This window comes from Pithys albifrons, chromosome 11 (assembly GCF_047495875.1).
Source record: "Pithys albifrons albifrons isolate INPA30051 chromosome 11, PitAlb_v1, whole genome shotgun sequence".
NCBI classification, from domain to species: Eukaryota; Metazoa; Chordata; class Aves; order Passeriformes; family Thamnophilidae; genus Pithys; species Pithys albifrons.
In genome coordinates, this window is record NC_092468.1 from 23,842,962 (window position 1) to 23,865,116 (window position 22,155).

General features: G+C 42.7%; 1 protein-coding gene across 1 annotated transcript in view; it reads left to right on the forward strand.

The window, feature by feature from the left end:
• The first annotated feature begins 1,831 nt into the window (after positions 1-1,831).
• The window catches only part of BCHE (butyrylcholinesterase), a 53,825-nt gene continuing 33,501 nt past the window's right edge, over positions 1,832-22,155 (forward strand). Inside the window, exon 1 of the mRNA XM_071566756.1 lies at positions 1,832-1,924. The gene's annotated coding sequence lies outside the window, so the exon portion shown is untranslated. The remainder of the gene's footprint in view (positions 1,925-22,155) is intronic.

Consider the following 22,155-nt stretch of genomic DNA (forward strand, 5'->3'; position numbering starts at 1 on the left):
CCAGCAAAGTATTTCTTAGGTACAACAATATTTACTGACAAGTTACATAAACCAAGCCACACTTTCTTAAATACTGTAGAAATAAACAGAACCCCCAAGTGAGATACTCCAGTCCTGTTTCCTAATGAGTTTTTCAACCTCAAAACCATTGCCCCAGTCCAGCTTTCCTTCCAGAGCCTGCTCACACCTTGCCCTCCTCAGCTTCCCCCAGGACCAAATCTGGGGTCCCTCACTCTTTTCAGAAAGGCACCGCTGAAAAGTGAATGTACATCTGGAACTTTACATCTTACATACACAGACCTTTAAATAAATAAAACATCCTGAGTGGGTTTGCTGGCCCTGAGCAGGATCTTTCTGGAGCAGAGAACGTGATGTGTGGGCACAGAGAGATCCTTTTGGATGCAATGGGGGAAAGACCTGCCTGCTGTAATTAGGGGTGTGAGGGGTCTCAGAACAACAGGTATCAATAAAGCCCTGGCAGCACAGATTGAAACCTGGAAAACCTCCTGGTAGCCCCTGGAGGACCCACCCAGGTCCCAGCACTGCCCAGATTCAAAAGGCTCACACTCTGTGTCACCCACGTCACCCATTACCACCCCAGTTTCTGGTGGGACTGTTTACAGCTGTTACCAGTTAATCATTAGCATTGAACTAATGAGCTAATCATGGTGCTGGCCTGGCAGTGCCACCCATTTGTTTTACCACTGAAAGAATCACAAAATCACAGATGGTTTGGGTCAGAAGGGACCTTAAAGCTCATCTGCTCAACCCCCATCCAGCCTTGGACACTTCCTGAGTGGCTTCACTCTCTCTCTTCAGCTCAGGACATGGTCACCTTTGAACCTTTTAAAATGTTTAATGTTTTATTACATGGGAACAAGAACATAACAACAACCAGACTTAAGCTGGGAATGATCATGGAAGCAGCTGGAGTTGGGAAACTGTTATTTCCAGTTGAACTTCCTTGTGTTGTTTTAGTTGGCCAAAACTCAGGACACAAACGGCTCAGACTCAAGATTTTGTAATGCAGATGGCAAGTACATGTAGGACTAAGAATACAGTGGAGTGACAACATGAGAGTGACAACATCACAGATTTGCTGAGGACTGAACAGCAGAGTTTCTTCAACTTGAATTGTTTTTCAGAGGTCTTTCTGCAGCAAGATTTAGAGGGGTTATATTCAGTTAAGATATTCACAGAAAATGCTACTATAAAACCAAAAACTAAACCAACCAACAAAAAAAAAATCTACAACAACAACAACACCAACACGTTTCTTTTTCTTAAAAGAATTGGAATAGGAAAAGAAAGTAGTTCAATGTCCCAGCAGGTACTGACCAAATGCAGTGCCCTGTCACTGAGCTGATGTCCCACACCCACAGCCAAGCACTACCATGGAAATTCAGTATCTGAGCTGGATGTCTCCCTCAATATTATATTAGATTTTAAAGTTTCTTTATTTCTAATGAAAGCAATATGGCATCTAAATTCCACTCAAAAGACGAATCCACCACAGGAATTAAAACTGCAAACAGTTACAGAACACAATTAAATCTACATGTACTTCTTTTGGAGCTTGGAAAGGATTTCAGAAGGACTTTAAAACTTCAGTCCTATCACTGACTATGAAAATATGCAACAACAGGGAAAGGTCTCAGCAAAGTTGGAAAAGCACAGATGAGTAAACACAGCTGAGCAGAAATGTGTGTGGTTCATTCAGTTGTTTGCCAAAGCCCTGTTAGTTCAGTAAATTATTTACAGATAAAAAATAGCCTGTGTGTGGAGTCATGTGGTGTTGCTGGCTCCTTAACCTCCAGTTATCTGACAGGTTAACCAGCAATTGTGGGGACAAGTAGTTTGGCTACTTTGGCAGTTTCTTTCATTCCAAGGCAGAAGCAGCCAGACGGGAAAATCAGCTTTTGAGGTTGGTCTTTTCTGCTTCCTTTTAACAGAGTGTTAAAAGCGGGAGAGATGGAAGTGCTGATGGGGTCAGACAGGCAGGATGGAGTAAATAAACAAAGACCTGCTGCTCTGCCCTTCATTTCTGTGCTAATTTGCTGCCACCTCCACGGCTCTGACATTTCAGTGGGCAAAGGCTGAGAGCAGCAGCAGCTGGAGCTGCCAGCTCCTCCTCCAGGGCTCTGCATGTCCTTTAGTCCTCACTCTGGACTGGCCCTCCGAGGCTGCTGGTCCTGCAGAGTTTGCCTCTGGCACTGGCCCAGAACAGCTGGAGGGTGTTCCAAGCTCCAGTGAGCCATGAGAAGCTGGGAAGATGAACTGAGGTGCCCCCCTGAGCCTGGGGCAGGCTGCTAGACATGCCTTGCCCCGGGCCTTGAGCTGCTCACAGAGCGTGAACCAAAGGTGTTCAGCTGGAAATGGGGGGTCCTCCTCTGTGGGAACCCCAAAACATAATTATCTAATTGCTGATGAGTAAAACATCGTGGTGTCAGTCCTTTCTACACTCTTTGTTGTTGAAAATGCAAACTCTGGGAAGGAATCATAAATCACAGAAAGGAATGGAAGGTTGGAAAGGACCTTAATGATCCTCTGGTTCCAGCTCCCTGCTGTGGGCAGGGCTGACACCCACCAGGTCAGGTTGCTCAGGGCTCCAGATGCTCTAGAGAATGGACAAGCACTTAAATGCATTGCAATACTTGACTATTATATTTTACTACTGAAAAAGGTCATCTTAGACAACCACAGAAAGGACATACGGACACCTCTGTGTCACCCTGGGGGACACTGAGGGGATCTACAACATGTGCAAGTTTGCACCAGCTTAGGTGGGGTCACCCCTGTGCAAAGGGCAGGGCAGGCCTGCAGAGGAGGAAAAGAAATTATCTAAAGAAATTATCTAAATCTACCATGATAAAAAAAAATTAATATCAGCCTTAGAATTCACAGGACCATTGGAGGGAGAATTAGCATTAGGGGGTGTAAAGTGAATGAAAATTAGACAGTGTGGAAGGAAACTGCGTGTCTTGTACTCTCTTTAAAGTGTTAGCAGGACACTGAAGTGGAATTAAAATGTTTTAAATGTCAGCTGCCTCCACCTCCTAGATCCCACTGGGAGTTTTCCAACCATCAGAAATGCAGCCCTAAGAAATGCACTCACACTGGTGCTGCAGTTTGCAGCTCTTCCTCTCTAGCTGGTCCTGCTGTCACCAACACAGCCAATGGAGCACACACATCTGGGCTGATTTCCTGCCCCTCCACTGGCACAGAAGAGTTGGTAAAAAGGTGGATGCTTCAAATATGTCCTTTTTTTGTGCTGCAGTCGTGCCATGAGATCAGCAAAGTTCAGGCTCTGAGATCTCCCATCACTTCATGGTGCCTTCCCAACATGCTCTTTGCTTGTACTGGGAAGGGTATGAGCTTTTGGGGCTGGGGAAGATGCTCAGAGGTTGTTTTCAGCTAATTCTTGGTCACAGCTCAACAAGGCACTGCTGTTATCCCAGAGCTTTCAGAGTTACAAATTCCAGTTATTAATGTAACATTTTTTGCTCACTGGAGCCAAGCCCTGAGTGGCTGTTCCTTCTCCAGCTTCCTCAAGGCACAGGAGTTGTGCTTAGTTTGCCTTTCCCTCTTCTCTCCCTGCTGACCCCAAGGGCTCTTGTGGCACCCAGGGATGGGCTGTGGCACAATTAAGTTACTCATTAGCTGACCCAGCCCCGAGGCTGGTGCTGCAGGTAACCTGACTGATCAACACGTGCCATCCCACAGCAGGGGGAGTTCCATCTTTGCATTCTCCCTCCTGGGAGTAATTTAATTTTATAAATTTGCTGCTGGACAGCCACAATTCCTGCTCAGTTCTTTGGGTCCTGGAGAAGCCAGGCTGGTCTGTCAGGATCCCAGAGCTCCTCATCTTCTCAACTTCTGCATAAACATCTCTGCATTTTTCCATGCCCAGCACAGTTGTTTCAGTGAGCAAGAGCAGTAAATAATTGCATTTCTAAGAATCCTTAAAAATAAATTTCCCAGGCTTTCCCAGCTGTAAAATGCTTAGAAAGGCTTTTCTTCCCTTTCTACACCTGGTTTTCTCTGGCAGAAGTGTGACTGTTACACAGCAATTTTCCTTCCATGTTTTTAAAGTGGCTGATTTTAATTTGGATGTATTTTCCCCTGAAAATCCTTTCAGTCAATATGGACTTACACAAAGCAGCTTTCTGAAGAGAAAATACATCTGGAGAAGTTTCCACTGAGAGGTGTGTGTGCACTGGGACGTGTGGGTCTGGACAGGGAGAACAGTTGCTTCCTGCCTGGAATCAAATCAGTTCACTTCCCACCTGGCAGATGGGAATACTGGAGCAAAGCTGCAAAGAAAAGAAGGAAATCAGCCAGAATGGTGGAAAAAAAGGAGTCTGGGTACCCAGTTCTGCCCATCTCAGTGCCATGCAAAGAGCCTACTTTAGCAGACCATCTAGTGATGGGACAAATTGGATCTTGAAATTCCCTCCAGGACATCCCAGTCCTACTTTGCACCAATGGCCCTGGAAGGGGTTTATTCCCTTTGCTTCTTTATCCCTGTCCCCAGAGTTTCTCCGGTTCAAGAAATGCTCTGCCCTCATTTCTCTGCCCCAAAACAAAGCTGAAAAGGGGTGGATGAGGCCAGAGGGAGGAAGGCAGAAGGACTGACTCTGGACAGTCCAGTGGACCTTCACTGCTGTGCAGAATAAGTATTTTTCAATAAGTATTTATTTTTTAAGTCCTGACACTCTCACTTTTGGTGCTTTGCACTCCATCAGCCTGACCTCAAAGAAATAAAGTGAAATAATGATGGGTATTTCTGATCCTTCCACATCAAGAGTGATGCTCTCAAATAGGGACAGGGTGGACAAGGTTCACTTGGATGATGGGGGGAAATGAAATGATTTCTTATCCCCCCAAAAGCCTGATAGACTGAAACAGATTGGCTTGGCTTAGAAATATGGTGCAGCTAATGCAGATGTTTCCTTTTTATAAATCTAACCATAAAGAACAACCCAGGAAGGGAGAATATAAGAAGAAAGATAAAATTCAGAATCAAATTTTACTATACATCTGTCTGGAAAGGGGAGGAAGGTTTTTAATCACGAGTGGGTGAGATTGTCAAATGCTCTTCCATCAGGAGGAAAGTGGGCAAGAAACTACAAGATTATACTTAATAAAGCAATGAGTGAAATAATGTATAATGATTTTTTTATAATAGTAGAGATCTGGACTTGATAGAGTAAGTCTTAAGGAACTGTGCTGTGAAAAACACCTGATTTTTGTTGAGCATATTCAGAAGGGAAAGAAATAGGCAGAAGGTATCAGCCTGCTCCAGCAAACAGATGTTCTGGGGTTTGTTATGTCTAGTAGGCCTCTCTAGCTTAATTAAACTCTGGTTTTATCAGCTAAGTCACACTGAGGCATTGAAGGCAAGAGAGATGCTACATGTTTAACAAAATAAACTGTTACCCTCAGTCTTACCATAATCCTTCTAGTTGAGAACAAGCCAAAGGAGAAAGGAGGTGCTGAAAAATCCATATTTTAAAAATATGGTGAACAAAATTTAAAAAAAATTATTGATATTCTTACCAATACCAATATAATCAGTGAGAGTCCTGAATTCCTTTAAGGGTGGATACCAACTGTTGATTTCCATCAGGGCTTTATCTTTTTTTGCTGGCAATCACTTGAAGAACATCAACCATTTTTGGCTGGTTTTGAAGAATAACCAGACATTTCTACTGCTTTGGTAGGATTATTTTTTTTTAATTGTTAAACAACCATGTCTGAATCCACTAGTGTCTGTATTGGTAGATTCATGAATCTTCATCTGGGTGAAACTTCCTTTGCTATTTTTTTCAGGTGGAAAATGAGCTGTATATGTGTATATCTATCTATCTATCTATCTATCTATCTATCTATCTATCTATCTATCTATAGATATATATCTATATAGATATATACATATATATAGATATATACACATATATAGATATATACACACACACACACACACACACATATATATATATATTTAATTCTATGCTGAATATCTGCATACATGCATGGTATCACTTAAACCTTTAAGTCTTTACTTTTTATTTAAAGAATCTTTTTGATGCTTCGTGCCATTCTTTCAGAAATAATAGCAATGTTTTCCACAGCAGCAGCATGGTTCCCACTTTTTTTTTTTTCTATATACAAGGGAAAAAATATGTTTTATCTGCCTTGCAGAGCTTCAGACTCATGGAATGCTTAAAAGAAAAATTGTCTTTGTTCTGATTTATGAGCAATCACAAGTAATACAGATTCCCCCCTTGGGCCATTTCTACTGAAGTGGAACCACATGGAGATTGAGCTTCCTCCCTGAGTGCCCTGAGAGTCTGGTGGGTGCTGTTCCAATCTGAGGCACAGCAGCCTGAGCTAAGGCAAGAATGAGTATTTATTGCAGTAAAGGAGTGCAGAATATTTGCTGACTAAGCCAGGACTTTTTGCTTTATGCCAGGGATTTAAAGGGACAAAAAATCAGGCCCGGCAGCAAGTCTCGGGGCACTCCATATTAACCTCTCTCTATGTCAGGAATTAGATCTTTTTGTCTTCTTTCTTTTCTCTACCTCATGAATAGTCTTTAATCCATGGCAGAAATTTACCTTTTAGCCTGTAATTTTCAAATTTCTGTAATGGGCTTTGGTGATTGATTGGATCATAAACCTTCTAAAACTACCACTGAGTGATCTCCTTAGGTTGGTTTTTATTCCGGGAACTTTGCTGCTGGAATTCAACAGATCTGTGGGGCAAGACTTGTAACCATTGCAAACAGGGAGAGGGGAGGATTTCTCCGTCTTTCACCACTTTCTAAATGTTCTGGAGTTCAATATTCACATTTATCAGTGTTTCTAACACTGGACTTGACACAGCAGGAGTTACTTGTCGATAATTTAGACAGGAGGAAATCTGGAAACATCCAACACATAATTATCCTCTTTCTGAAAGGACAGATTCACATCTCAGCTAAAGAGATGGACACAAACAGGCTCTGAAGTGCAACTGTGATTTTCAGTAGCTAAAAATCTGGTGGTGTCCTTTGGGAGGTTATTTCAGGAGGCACAGCAACTGTGCAGTGTGTAATGTGCCACTGAAGTGTGATCCACAGGCAGGATGGGCCCAGCTCCCCACTGGGAGCTGAATAACCCGAGTTGTGTTTCTTGTGTTACAACAATTCCTGATCCAGTGTATTCCCACTGAGGTGCATGAAAGAAAAAGGAGCCTTTCCGTTTCTTCTTTTTGAGCTGAGCTAAAAGCTTTTATTCTTGGAGTACTTTGAGGGAAAATAGAGGACAGTGTGTGTTGCATCAACTGAGGAGGAGGAAAGCACAGAGCCTGGAAAAGCTCCCCAGAGCCAAGGGAAAAGTTGAAGGGTAGTTGGGGAAGAATCCTAAAATGTTTGGGAATATTAAGAAAATAAAAAGTCAAATGTTTCATAATGTGGAGACTAAAATTCAACTAAATCCTCTCCAAATTTGACTCTTGAGTTATTTCATCTCAGTTGAAAGATTTGGGGTTTAGTTTTGTGTTGTGGGATGGTCTTGTCTCTTGTGGCACAAACCATGGAACTGGTTGTATGGAATTACCCAGTTTCTTGAGGGAAAGTATCAGGATCCAGCCTGGAATCTCAGCCAGTTTGCTTGTTCCTTTATCCCCTGGACAATTAGCAGGTGGTGGGTTCAAAAACAAACCAAAGGAATAATTTTTCATGGCTCATGTCCCACTGCAATGGATCCTGTGGCCAGATGTTCTGGATGCTGCATCTGTATAAGGTCACAAAAAGTGCTTGGATGAATTTAAGGAAGGAAAAGCTCTGGGTGGCAATAAGAGGCAAACCCATCACCTCTTATGAGACTCCATTTTTTGCTGGCTGGGAAGTTTTCCTTGTACCAGTTTATGTTTTGCTTGCCCTTCTACTTTACTTTTGCAAACTTCCCATGTATTTGGAGCAAGTCCAGAGGAGGCCACAGAGATGAGTAGAGGGATGGAGCAGCTCTGCTGTGAGGGAAGGCTGGGAGAGTTGGAATTGTTAAGCCTGGAGAAGAGAAGGCTCCAGAGACACCTAATTGTGACCTTCCAGTACCTGAAAGAAGGCGACAAAGACACCGGAGAGGGACTTTTTACAAGGGCCTGGAGTGACAGGGCAAAGAGAAATGGCTTTAAACCAAAAGAGGGGAGGTTTAGATTAAATATGGGGAAGAAATCCTTCCTATGAGGGTGGGCAGGCCCTGGCACAGGTGCCCAGAGAAGCTGTGGCTGCTCCATCCCTGGGAGTGTCCAAGGCCAGGTTGGACAGGGCTTGGAGCAACCTGGGCTGGTGGAAGGTGCCCCTGCCCATGGCAGGAGGTGGGATGAGATGATCTTTAAGGTCCCTCCCAACCCAAACCATTCTGTGATTCCCTGATTCTCTGACTTGTTGATATACCTCTGCTCAAACTCTGCATGGCCATTCTTGCACATTCTTCATTTAATGAAAAATGTTATTACTTCCCTGCAGTTACCATATCTCTGCAGTTAAAACATCTCTGCAGTTACCATATCTCTTTAGTCATACATAGTGGAAAAGTAATTTTGAGTCACATCACTGTCTGAGGTCATCAGTCCTGTAGAAAAAATTCTTCTCAGTGTAGTTGAGATTGGCTTAGAAACTGTCTAATGGGGAGCCTGAAGAGATTAAATCTGCTTAGAAGGTAGCAAGAAAAATAAATAGGTCATGTCTAAATTATCAAAAAGGGTAATCTGAAAGATATTCTGAATAAATTATGGGTTAGGCAGCACCATTCACAAGATTCAAAGGGTTAGTGTGGTGCAAGAAGCATTGAGGTTCCAACTGCAAAGGGACAGGATGTGCAAGATCTTCATTAATCTCTGCTCATCCAAGGCATCCTCAGAGCTCTCTCCTCAGAAGATTCTTGATTTTTTAAATAATACAGGGTTTTGAAAAACTGCAGTGATCGATATAGAGGGAAGAAATGCAGTAGTGAAAATGAGCTGCAGCTATGAAAGTAATGGAAGCTTTGCTGGAAATTGCACTGAGTGTAACACCAGTTCTTGGGTCAGCTGTGCAGAGTTTGTTTCTTAAGCCTGTCCTGATGGCTGATTTATTTTTTGATTATTTTATTTTTATTATCTTACTTTCCTTATTTTATTTAATTTTATTTTTAAATTTTATTTTATTTTTTATGTTATTTTTATTTTATTTTATTTATTTTATTTTAATTTAATTTAATTTAATTTTTTTATTTTATTTTTTTTTATTTTATTTATTTTATTTTATTTTAATTTAATTTTATTTTATTTTTTATTTTATTTTTTATTTTATTATTTTATTTTATTTTATTTTATTTTTTATTTGTTTTATTTTATTTTTTTTATTTTAATTTAATTATCTTTCCTTATTTAACTTTCATTATTTTAATAATTTCATTTTTACTCTTTATTTTATGTTTTTCTTTTTTGTACCTGAATTTCATGGCCAGCAAACGCTGCTGGTGATTTTCAAAGTGAAATACGCTGAGCTGTATAACCAGAAGGGAAATGAGTGTGAGGGGCCTGTTTTCTTTCTGGTTTTCTAGGATTTCAGAGCAGCCCCGAGATGAGCACATCAGCCCAGCTCTGTGGTGATGGGTATTGCTTAAGGGCAACAGCACAGCCTGGTGGTTTATGGTTATTCCAATGCAGCAGATCAGGTATCTGCTGGAGCAAACACAGGAATTTCCCTTCCCAGCAACCAGCTCTGCTCAGAACTGCAGCTGTTTTTCATTAATTCATTTATAAGATAGCATTTTACCTGAGGTTTTCAGAAGAAATAGGAAAGATCAGACTGCCAGGGCATGTGCAAAAAGATAAAGTGACAGGTCCTTTGCAGCAGCTCTGGTTCTGAAACCTCGAGGTGCAGCTTGTGCTGGATATGTCTGAATTTTTGCTCCAAGACAATAGCTAGAGGTGCACAACTAGAAAGAAAAGTTTTCAATATGTACTCTGCAAAATTTTGGAAAAACAGGCAAAAGGAAAGTGTGTACAGAAAAAAAAATGCAAGTTTGTCTTGCTTTTTCTATTCTGATGAAGCCAAGCAAAGCATATAATGCATTTACACAGAGTGAATAGTCAGGCACCAATAATAATATTTATTCCCTTTCTTCTGTGTCTCCAGGGTAAGTGACGTTGGTCAGAGTGTATCTTCTGATGTGGCAGGGAAATGAAAGGGGTGGCAAACGTGCTCAGACAGAATTCTCAAATAAAATTAATTGCATTTTCTGTTTTGCTCAGTTCTGAAGAACAGGCTGTTATTACCAGCAATGCAGCTGGCACTGCTGGGAGTGCTGAACACAATCTCCTGCAAACTACATATTCATTTACTGCTCATATAGAATGGGACTGTAACTAGAGAGGGGCTGCCAGTCCAATGCTGGGGCTGTTCCTGAGACTGTGAAAGCTTTTTTCATAGAATAATAGAATTATAGAATGTTTTAGGTTGGAAGGGACCTTCAGGCTCATCTCATTCCAAGCTCCTGCCCTGGGCAGGGACACCTTCCACCACAGCAGGTTGCTCAGAGCCCCATCCAGCCTGTCCTTGACACTCTCCAGGGACTGGGAGTCCATAACCCTTCTGAGTTATTCATCCTCAGGCTGTGTCTGAAACACTGACCTGCTGAACTTGATAGAAGGAATCTTTGATTTCACTTCTGTGGGTTTGGACCTGAGAGCAAAAAGATTTTAAAAGACACTTACTGAAGCAGTGAAGGAGTAAAGTGCTTTGGGGCAAAAGTAGCATTATATTTATGCAGGGAATATTCCTATAGGATTTTCTCAACAAAGGAATGCTGAGGTGTCTCATTCCTTCATCTTTGTCCTTCAGTCCAGTTCATGGCTGAAGAATGACTCTTAGTCTTGGTCCAAGAGAACACCTGAGTCCTCGTGGAAGTGGATTAATGCATTTAAACTCACTTAAGTTTTATTTATTTTATTGTGGTTTAACATATGAAATGTTCTTGCTGAAATTCAGGAAGATGATTATTATTCTGCTTTGGTTTATTCTGGAGGAAATACATTGTTACATAAACAGGACAAAATACTCTGAAGACCAATGCTGGTATTTCTGAAAAAAAGCTTTGGAAAAGTGTAGAATGGAAAAAAAAAATAAGAGAAAGGGTTGTTTTCTTTTCCTTGACTGGTGAATTAGAGGAAAAAATGGTAAAATGAACAAATGATGTTGTCTACAACCTTTCCCTATGGCCCACTGAAGCACAGGGAGATTCCTGACTCCCACTGGAGCAGGTCTGGGGAGCAGCTATCCATAACCATGGACAGCAAACACACATCTGAGATGAAGGTCCTTTGTTCCAGCTTCCCACCCCTCCTGCTTCAGAATGGAGAAACTCCAGGCTCCTTCCCAGCTTGCTCAAAAGGATTGGTGAGCACCCTGATGGCAGGTCTACCTGCCTGATGTGCTTTGATCACTCTCTAATTATAACCCATCAGTTCAGGCGTTGATTAGTGCTTTGCTCACGAAGCTGGAGACAGTGTTGATGGCTGGATGGAGCATCTGAGCTCAGCTGGGTTGAGCTGACACGTCTCCATCAGCTCCTCCTGCCATGACTGCTGGGTGGTGTCTGAGGCAGCACAGAAACTGCTGCTGGTGGGGTCGGTCCTCCACTCTGCTTGCCCTGCTCTTTCCCAGAGGAAACTATATTTTCATCTTAGCAGAAAGAATCTGTCAGCAACAATTTAATACATTAACTGGGGACATCCTTCTGTCATACAATCATGGAGTCATTGAGGCTGGAGAAGCCCTCCAAGATGATCGAGTTGAACCATTCTGACCCATGTCCTCAAGTGCCACCTCCACACATTTTTTGAACATTTCCAGGGATGGTGAGTCCACTGTTCCAGCCTGATCCTGTGCCAGACAACCCTTTCAGTGATGAAATCTTTCCTACCATCTCATCTAACTTCCCCTAGGGCAACTTGAGGACATTTCTTCTGGTCCTGTCACTTGTTATCTGAGTCACCAACCCCACCTGGCTCCAACCTCCTTTCAGGGTGTTGGAGAGAGCAAACCCTTGACAATTGTGTATGAAACACCCACTCAGAGAATAATCATGTGTCCAGTTTTCATGCTGTCCTTTCTCTAAATGGAGGGAATGTGGAGAAGGTCTGCATTGTTTTTGCAGTGCCCCCACAGTAAATGTTGCATCAGCACTTCCAGTACATGCAGGAGGAGGAGTAACAATTCTGTAGAACAAATTCAATGTGTTCCCATATTTTTGCACCCAGTTGTGTTCCTGTTGCTGTACATTTCATATTAAATTATTTAGGTCAGCTTAAATTTGGAAAGCAGCAGAATAAACACCATTTTTTGGGCCTCATTTACATGTCTGTGATTATTGTAAAATGGTTTGCTTCCTAAATTGAAGTGATGCAAGCAGTCTGCCAGGAAAATGAGCAGAAAAAATTTGGGCTATATTTTTGAAAAGCTGGTTGTAACACTCGGCCATTAACCCAAGAGTAGGTGGATACCTGGAAGATGAAAAACTCACATTCCTTTCAGCATGCACTGGAGGTGTGGATGCTCAGGTTTGAAATGTCATAATTTTCCTGTGAACCAAAGAGCAATTTGAGTCTTTGTCTAATGGTTTAAGTGCACATTGCTGCAGGAGGGGGAAGTGCAGTGCTTGGGATATCAATATCCCTGATCCAGAGCTTAAGGACTGCTAATGGCATGGAATGGATGCATTGTCAGGACAGAAGGTATCGCATTAGGAGTCATTAATAGCTCCCCCCTGTGCCCTGACGTGATGCAGCAGAGCAGCTGTCCCGTGGAGAAGCTCTTCAGGCATCCTGTCAAAGGGAGACATGCTAATAACTGTGACAGGATGGGCTTATTGCGTGGTGGTGGGGCCAGAGTCCTTCCTGCTCCCATCTCAGTGACCCTTCCTCGGTGCCTGCCCTCATGCTACCTCTTGTCTTCACTGCTGGTGAGATGCCAGCTCCTGCCAAAAGCCCCACACTCCATTTCTGGCTGATCCTGTCTTGGGCAAACACCTCTCTGTTCCTCAGTGTATGGGAAGGAGCTTCCCATAAACAGTTCCACACAACTTTGCCACCTCCTGTTGCCTCACATTCCTTTGGCTGTGCACTGCATGTGCTGACAAGTGTTGCTTTGTGGTTTTCAGTGTGTGTGCAGAGTCCTTCTGCTCCCACAAGATGCCACAACTTAAAGGGAAAGCTTTTTTTCACTAAGGTTGCTCCCAGCTGATCTTCTTCACATTACACAAAGATCATGACTGGAAACCCAGTCATGGAGTGACCCAGTACAGCTTTCCAAGGGAAAGGTTTGCTCTGTGTGAGCCTCTGGAGGTTTGCCATGTCAAATGCTGGTTATCATCACTCATGAGTTCACTGTGGTGTCACTGTTGTTTCCAGCAGATATTTTGGGTTTACCATGCTTGGAAATCTCACCCCTGTTATTCAGGTGAGGCTGTTGGCTTTAGCAGACTGTTTTTTCATTCAGGATCCTTGGGTGAGGAGGAGGAGGAGCTGCAATATGTCTTTCTTTGAGCCACTTTATTGAATAAATATCCACAGAGGCACAGGAGAACCTCTGTAGGCTCTGCTGTTGAATCTGCTTATGTAATGGAAATGGCTAAGCTGGAAAATCTCCACTTAATACCCACAGAACCTTGGGCTCCTGGCTCACACTGTGGCTCAAATGAGGCATCCCAGACAGACAGCAACATGCCTGATGAACAGCTATTTGATAGCAACAGCAATGCCATATCCAGAATGCCAGTTACCAAAGGAAGAGCTCGAAAATCTCTCCAGCTGCTTAGGCAGGAACCCCACACTGCTCAGGGGAAGTGCTCTCAGCCCACAGAGCAGACACCAAAGCCCACACAACCAGAGGCTGGAGCTGGGAGAGCAGGTTTAGATTGGACATGGGGAAGAAATTCTGCCCTGTGAGAGTGGTGGGGTCCTGGCCCAGGGAAGCTGTGGCTGCCCCATCCCTGGGAGTGTCCAAGGCCAGGTTGGACAGGGCTTGGAGCAACCTGGGATAGTGGAAGGTGTCCCTGCCCATGGCAGGGGGTAGCGCTGGATGATCTTTAAGGTCCCTTCTACCCCAAACCATTCTGGGATTCTGTGTTTCTCTGCTTGCCCTCCACGTGGTCTTTGGGTTTGTTTGCAGGGATGAGTTGGACATGTCTGGAGTGTTGGGATAGGGAGGTACTCACAGACACACCAGGGCTGCAGTCACAGGTTGGGCAGGTGGTGAGAGCAACAAGAGCCTGTTCTGAGGAATCTGGTGTTATGCACACTGCATTTTGCCCCCTTTTTTTAAAATTTTTATTTTTTTCTCACAGTTTGGAGAAGCTCTCTCCTTATCCCAAAGACTGAATCCCCATTGTCATGCAGCAAAGACTGAATCCCCATTGTCATGAGCCCAAACTAAACACCTGTCTCAGCATTAGCTTAAAATCATTTGCATGGTGACACACTGGGAGCACTTAAGCCCAAAAGGACAATGATTTGGGAAGCATGGAAAGAGCTGGATCCATTCACTTACATTCCCTTTGGTCAAACATCTTTTTTCCTGTCTGTTCTAGTAAAATTATCTCAGCTACAATTGATGAATTTTACTCCCTGCCCATCTTCTCTGGAAATGGCTTCAAGGTTTCTCTATAAAACACTTGGATTCAAGCCCCTTTTCCTATTTCATGCACCAATACTTAATTTTTGTACAGATTTTTATTGATTGCTTTCCTTCGTGTTATTTTATTTCACTGTTTTATGGCTGCTGTTAAAATTTACTGGAGAGACTATTTTTTATACTCTGCATGTGAGGACATCACTGCAGATATTTTGGCATCATGAATAGCCAGCTAAAATTTGGGCACTGGGAGGGCAGTGGAACAAAAGGAGGAGGAGAGAAAAGGCAGCACAGGAGGGTTAACAAATTGGTTTTCACTTTTCACGTGGTTAAATCCTAAACACTGGTAAATGCCCTTTCACTGGGCAGGACAGCTCATATTTGATATAGGTGCAAGTGTGCTTGATCACAACAGCAACACCACAGGCACTTCCATTTCTTTGTGCAACATTCAAAACCTTCCATGTTTTCAGCAGCTGGGCATGAGATTTGCTGCTTTTTTTTTTTTTTTCCTGCTTGAACACAAAAATTAAACTCCCTTGAATGCTTTCAGTGAGCAAGCCTTAGCCATGGTGCTGTATCCCTCCAGGGGCCCTGGGAAGAGGCTAAAGTCTGTTCCAAACTTCGTGATTCTCTGCTTCTATTTTATGGAAACTGTTGTTCTGTGGGATGGGCACTGGGAGGCAATCCCTGTAAAACTCACTCAGCACCACCCACCCACCTACCTGTGGGTTTTCTTCAGCACGAGCGAGTTGCTGCCTTGGCAAAAAGGAAGGCACAGAGATTTGTGCCAAGATGTTCCATTTGTGCCTCCTGAAGCCGTTTCCAGACTGAATCCTCGCTGCCACCTTTATCCTGATGGATTATGGTGCACAGAAGCTCCACAGCTGTGGTGGTGGCTCCCACAGGCTGCTCCCAAGGGCTTTCCTTCCCCATGCTGTGGCTCAGGAACCCAGAGAGATTCTGCACTACCTTCTTTTGGTGACCTCTAGAAAATGCAACCTCTGATTGCCAAGGGCTTGACTGTTCACTGTGGAAAATAGATGGAAATGCTGCTTTTATTCAAGATTATCATCAAAAAGCCTTTAGTTTTTTGAGAGAAAACCTACTGCACTGCAGCTGTAAAAGTGAGGTATTTAAAACAAACTGAAAAGGATGAGGTCTTACAGTCCTGGGTGTCTGAATGCAATTCAGTCCTTTTTATGATCTGGGGCACATCTTTAAATCTCCCAGTATCCTTGGTCTGATAACTTAAACAGAAAGTTTTTCAGCTTGTGGACTGTCTTTGTGCATTTTGTACTGAACTTGCCTTCAGGCAAAAGGGAGAGGGTGAGCAGAGAATCATAAGGTTCCTGCAACCACTGGAAGTGCCTCTTCTCCCCAGCCAGGTCAGAGAGCTCTGCTCACAGTGCCACGTTCTCTATCCCTGCACTGAAGTTTTCCACCCCTGTTTTGACCTGCTGCAAGTCCTGCTAGGGGAAAATACACTTATGGATGGTTTTCAGTGTTAAAATGCTCCTACATGATAGAGGAAAAGGGGTTGGGACAAGGTAGTGTTGTCTCAGGTTTGCACAATTTCCTTTGTGCAAAGGTGAGAGGAAGGAAGGAGAAAGTGATGGGGTATGTGAATCCATCAGGGATCTGCACAGGGTGGGATAATCAAGAGCAGAATGCACTGTTATTAAACTAATGTAGAATAATTGTGTCTCCTTTATAATATAATGTTCCCTAATAGTTTTACTTCATTAATGTCATAAGGACATTGTTGGAATCAATATGACCTTAATGCTTTGACTTGTATCCTCAAAATTCATACAGATCACCCCACTTTGAACATCATCTTACCTTTCAATTAATGTTACATACTCAATATATGAACATATAGGAAGACCAGAGGGAGTCTCCTGTATTTGAACACTGAGCCACCTGTTCTGCCAAGGCTGTGGCTCAGGCAGATGCTCCTGTGATGGATTACCTGGCACTCACCAATCATGGTGTCTTCCCAAAAAACTGGCACAGATGTTTGTCATGAGATTTTCCTGACTCCACAACACTTGGACACCCACAGAAGGAAGGGGCCTTCTGTTCAAAAGTCACTCAGTCTTGAGAATTTTGCTGCTCTGGTGTGTCTGCAGCAGAGCCTGAGCTTTCAGGAGCCTCACGGGCTCTGGGCATGACCCTGTGGCAGAGGGCAGAGTGTGCTGCCCCACTGGTGACAAAATAAGCACAACCTCTTCCAGGGTCGTCTGTTTTTCCCAAAGTTATTTTCTTTCATGAAACACAAAGGCAAAGAGATCAAATCTGATGGGATTTACAGAAAATAAAGGAAAACCGGCTCTAAAATATTTTTTAGTTTTGCCCTGGTGCAGTGATAGTGAGGAAAAGAAAATGTGTCCTGATGTTGACCAACACAGAATTAATATTATTGGAAAAGATGTCTAAGGTCATCAAGGCCAAGCACTAAGCCAGCCCTGCCAAGCCCACCACTAAATCCCATCCATAAATGCCACATCTACATCTTTTACACCTCTCCATCAACACTGTCTTCCTCCAGCTTGAGCAAAGCCCTTGGAAGGTGCACAGGGGCTGCAGTGACCCCTCAAACCTCCTGTCCCACAGGCCTCACACCTACAACAGGGCACCACTGAATCTGAAATGTTACCTCATGCCAAACACCTGATTATTTCTGCTAAAATCCGTGGTTGGGACATATTCAGGTGCTGTGACCCATTCATGGGACTGTGGACTGGGGCACACTGGACTTGTTTCCTCTGTAACTTCCCACCTGCAGGTCCCAGCAGGTCCTGATGTCAGGCTCAATTTTTTCATCCCTACTTTCACCAGGCTGGATGGAATTGAAATCTGAAAACAGCAGTGGCTTAAGCTAAACCTTTGAACATCCTTATGGCATCGTTCATTCAACATGTTGCTTCCCTTGTGGATGCAGAATCTGAAAGCTGGAGGATCATATTAGTGGCAAAGCCTAAAATAAAGAGTGAGAACTGGGAGGATCAGGAAAAATTCTCATTTTTCAGATAGAAATTCTACTGAAGAGATTCAAATGAGCTCATTGATGCACCAAACCTCTTAGTTATTCCCAGAGTTTGGTATGAGAGGATATGATACCATGAACTTCAAACTGCAGTGGGTAGTTGATCATGGCAATTATTCAGATATCTTCATTTTAAACAATTAGAGCTTTACTGCTTATAGGAGAGGAACAGGAAACAGAAATGGAAAAAGAGTGATATAATCAATTAATTAACCATCTGCAGAAATCTGTGAAATCTAACTTATAATTTAATAGCTTTGAAAATCTCACACACAATGAGCTCTTTGCTGACACTCCAGTTTTGCCTATTTTCTTACAAGGTAAACACCAAGCCATAATAATGTCATGCAAGACATACTGTGTACAAATTAGTCATTTTTTATTGTCTTTATTGAACCTGATCCCTGTATGAGACAAAATACTGAGTTATGTAATACCACAAGGAATTAAGAATATGTGAACATTCAAAAGAAATAATAATAATACCTTTATATTTTAACTGGCTATATCTTCTCATTGGCTCTGATTTCTCCAAGACATTTATAAAATTACAGACCATAATTGTGCTAATAAAGAGAAAATTATACTGATCTATAATTAGATAATAAGCAAAAAGGTACAGCAGATCATAATTGAATCAATAAGGGGAAAATATAATCATGTTTAATGGCTTATATGAATGTTAGTGTCTTCTGTACACTTAATAAATTGGTATCCATTTTCATGGTATGTATCTAAGACACCTTTCCTAAGATTATCAAATTACCTTTCAGATCTATTGTTGGAACTTCTGCTCATCCTGGAAGCCAGTGGTGAGGTTTCTTAGAGTAAGCAGAATAACAACAGAATCTCAGGTGGGTCTGACCACCAGCTACAACCACCTGCAGCAACACCTGAGCTCTCTCCAGGTTTATTTAGGGTGTCCCTGGTTTACATCCAGAGGTGTGTGGGCAGGAAGAGTAACCAGGAGTGGGCAGGAAGAGTAACCAATCTCATGCCAAGTATGAAAGAAATCCAGATAGAGTCAAGAGGTGTAACCCTTGGGGGCCGCTGCAGTTGGGCATGAAAAGATGCTCTTCAAACAGGGCACACTCAAAAGGAAAGGCAGTGATTTATTCCCTAATAAGCCCAGTAGAATCCCAGGGCTGCAAGCCCCAGAGCTGAGCATCACCACCTCTTTGCTGCTGCTGAGCTCCCCCTCCTGTGTTATTTTTTACCTGAAAATTTCACAGCTTGCAGCTTTGATGTGTTTTCCCTGCAAGTCCTTGAGCTGTTAAGTGTCCCCTTCTCAGCAATCTTGCCCCTGTCTGCAATTTCACCTTTTGCATCTTGTACAGCCCGAGTTGACTTGTTTTCCTCACAGCTTTTGCTCACAATGTAGTGCTTTTCTCAGAGGTCCCAGCCAAGGTCACACAGATGCTCAGTGGGAAAATTCAGCTGAGGATCAGAGGGAGCTGAGCCCTCCCGAGGGAGTTCACCAGGGCTGGAGTTCAAAACAACCTCCCCACATCTTCACACAAATGACATCACATAGAATTGAGCCATAATTGCCTTTTGATTTCCCTCTCAGCAATTAAAAAAAAAAGAATATTTCCTGCTTTTACATATTGTGAGCATGTAAATATTTCCTGGGATATGCCCACACTTTGTAACTGATGTCCTTTACTTTGAGGTGACAGTAACAAAGCTTTTCAGTCCCTTATCCTCACAGGAGCCCAGTGCTCTTCCTGAGCTCTGCAGGGCTTGGAAGGGCAGCACCAAAGCTGGTGAGTGAGTCTCCTCATGTGCAAGTAGACTTTGAAAGCTCAGAGGACACCTTGAGAGACAGGCACGTGTTTTCCACCAGAAACATATAAAATACATATTTTTACAGTTTTAGGTCTCCAAGATTTCTCAGCTTTATTAAGTCCTGAAGATAAATGGAGAGAGCCCATTTACAAGGGCAGGGACTGACAGGACAAGGGGGAATGGCTTGAAAGAGAGTGGGTTAAATTAAATATTGGGAAGAAATTGGTCCCTGTGAGGGTGGGCAGGTCCTGGCACAGGGTGCCCAGAGGTTGCTCCATCCCTGGGAGTGTCCAAGGCCAGACTGGACAGGGATTGGAGCAACCTGGGCTGCTGGAAGGTGTCCCTGCCCATGGCAGGGGGTGGGATGAGATGAGCTTTAAGGTCCCTTCCAACCCAAACCATTCCATGATTCCCTGTTCCAATGATAACACAGAATGTGCATGACTTAGGATATTGATACTTATAAATACCTGCATGTGCTTAGGTAATAGCATGAAAGGCAGCTTAATAATGAATTAAATAATGACAAAAAAATTATTTTATAATACACACTGTTTATATATTTCCATACATGTTTATGTATTTCTATATAATACCTATTGTTCTCTAAGCTTAGCCAGCTACACATCAATCTTCCCTAGAGTTGACCTTTCTTTAAGACACCTGGACATCTCTTACATCAAAATTCCTCTGACAATGTGGCATTGATTTCACAAATACAGATTAAATAATGAAAAGACACTTTTGTAAGTTGTGTGATCTTTAAGAACCTTGACTTAAATAAAAAAAATTACATAACTTCATAAAACCTCATTAGATAGATGGATGGAGATATTTCAAAGGAACAGTATAAATATATATGTGTATGTAATATACAGCCCTTATATTTATATATAGAAAGATAGATATACACATCTATAGTATTCCATCCACTGGTTTGTCTCTCCTTTCCTTTCAAGCTCCCAAAGGATAAATGGGAAAATGACGACTCTCCACAGAATTACAAAAGGCATTAAATGTATTTAATTTTCGCACAGGTATTTTTAGTAAGCCAAGTAATAACTAAGAGAAGTGTTTCCTCTCACAGCACACAGTTGTGAAACTTTAATTTATATGTTAATTTTTTAATTAAAGGGAAAAAAATTATAGAAGAGGGTTTAGTTTTCTTTACAAGTGCAGCATAATAGTCTAACAAGGAGAATAGCAGAGATGTGTAGCAGTGTAACCACTGTCCCCTGAGGACATGCAGGTAACCCCAAGGCTGAACTCAGTTTCCTGCTGCCTCAGAAACAGCCCGAGACAGCTGATTCACTTCTCCCAGGGTCACCTTGTCAGAAAGGCTGCACTGAGAGGGTGTCTGCCTGAGAGCAGGAGGCTGTGTGGGTGCCCTGGGCACTGGGAAGGGCAGCAGGCAGGGCTGAGGAAAGGGGAGGGCACAACCCTGACAGCAGATGAGGAAAACACAGACAGGGCTGTAAAACAGAGAAAGCCAGAACCAGCACTTTTCATGTTTGAGTCTCCTGCTGTGCCTCTACTGCTCAAGGCAAAGAGGAGGTTTTAGAGTGCAATGGTTAGTCATAAGCATCTGAAATACCTTAGCTAAAAGTGGCCTCTGACAAGATTTGGGCCTTATGATTCATTCCTCTGATGTCATGGGAATGAAGGAAATGTGTGTCACTTGGCCACCTCTCCAAGAGTGAAAAGGCTTTAGGGAGAGGCAGCGAATGCAAACAGAGAACACTAAAATTTCTTGGATTTGAAGAGCATGACTTTGTGCTTCCTGCAGCAAACTGCACTTGAACAGGTTTGATCAGTGAAAATAATCACTGGAATCAACTCTGAATTAATCTTATTTTATTATAATGTGTTTCTATTTACATTGCAGGCTTAAAAATCTTGGCTGAGAATTCCAGATTCCCAACTAGCGACTGTAATGGACAGTTCCATGCTGAAAGCACAGGGATTTATCACAGAATCATAGAATCCTCAAAAGGCTTGGGCTGGAAGGGACCTTAAAGCTCCTCTAGTTCCAACCCCCTGCCATGGGGTGATTTAGGTTTAGGCTGTGACATATTCTCTCCAGTGAACTTGTCCATGCAATACCTGTGATGTCTGACCCCAAAGGGTGACTAAAATTACCAGGAGAAATGCAATGGCCACACTTCCTTAAACTTTTCTTGGTTAGAACACTGTTTCCCATGCTAGCTTTAAAACCCCCACCTGTAGTTTCCATATTAAAGGCTATAAACTTGAAACTTTTTATTTCTGCTTTATTCCTGTTCTATGCATTGCCAAATATTGCTTTTATGTAATTGAAACAGAACTGTGGTTTGGTTATTAAACAGGGAAGGCAATTGTATTTGGTTCTAAAGGGGGAAGTGAAGGCACTCTGTAGGAAAAAGAACCTGAAATTATGGAAAATTTGCTTTTTTTTTTCAGAGCAGAGCTTGAAAGCAGATGGTGCTGGGGAGCAGCAGTCCCATCACCAAGGGGTGACCTTCTGGTTTCATGGAGTGGCTCAGGAATGTGGGTTTGACAAGACAATTTGTAAGGAGGGTATATGGAATTTATTTCACTCCTCTGCCCCTCTTCTCTATCCTGCCTTCATTTGTACCTTGCAATATTTGCATTTGGAACATGCCCCCTGTGTTGT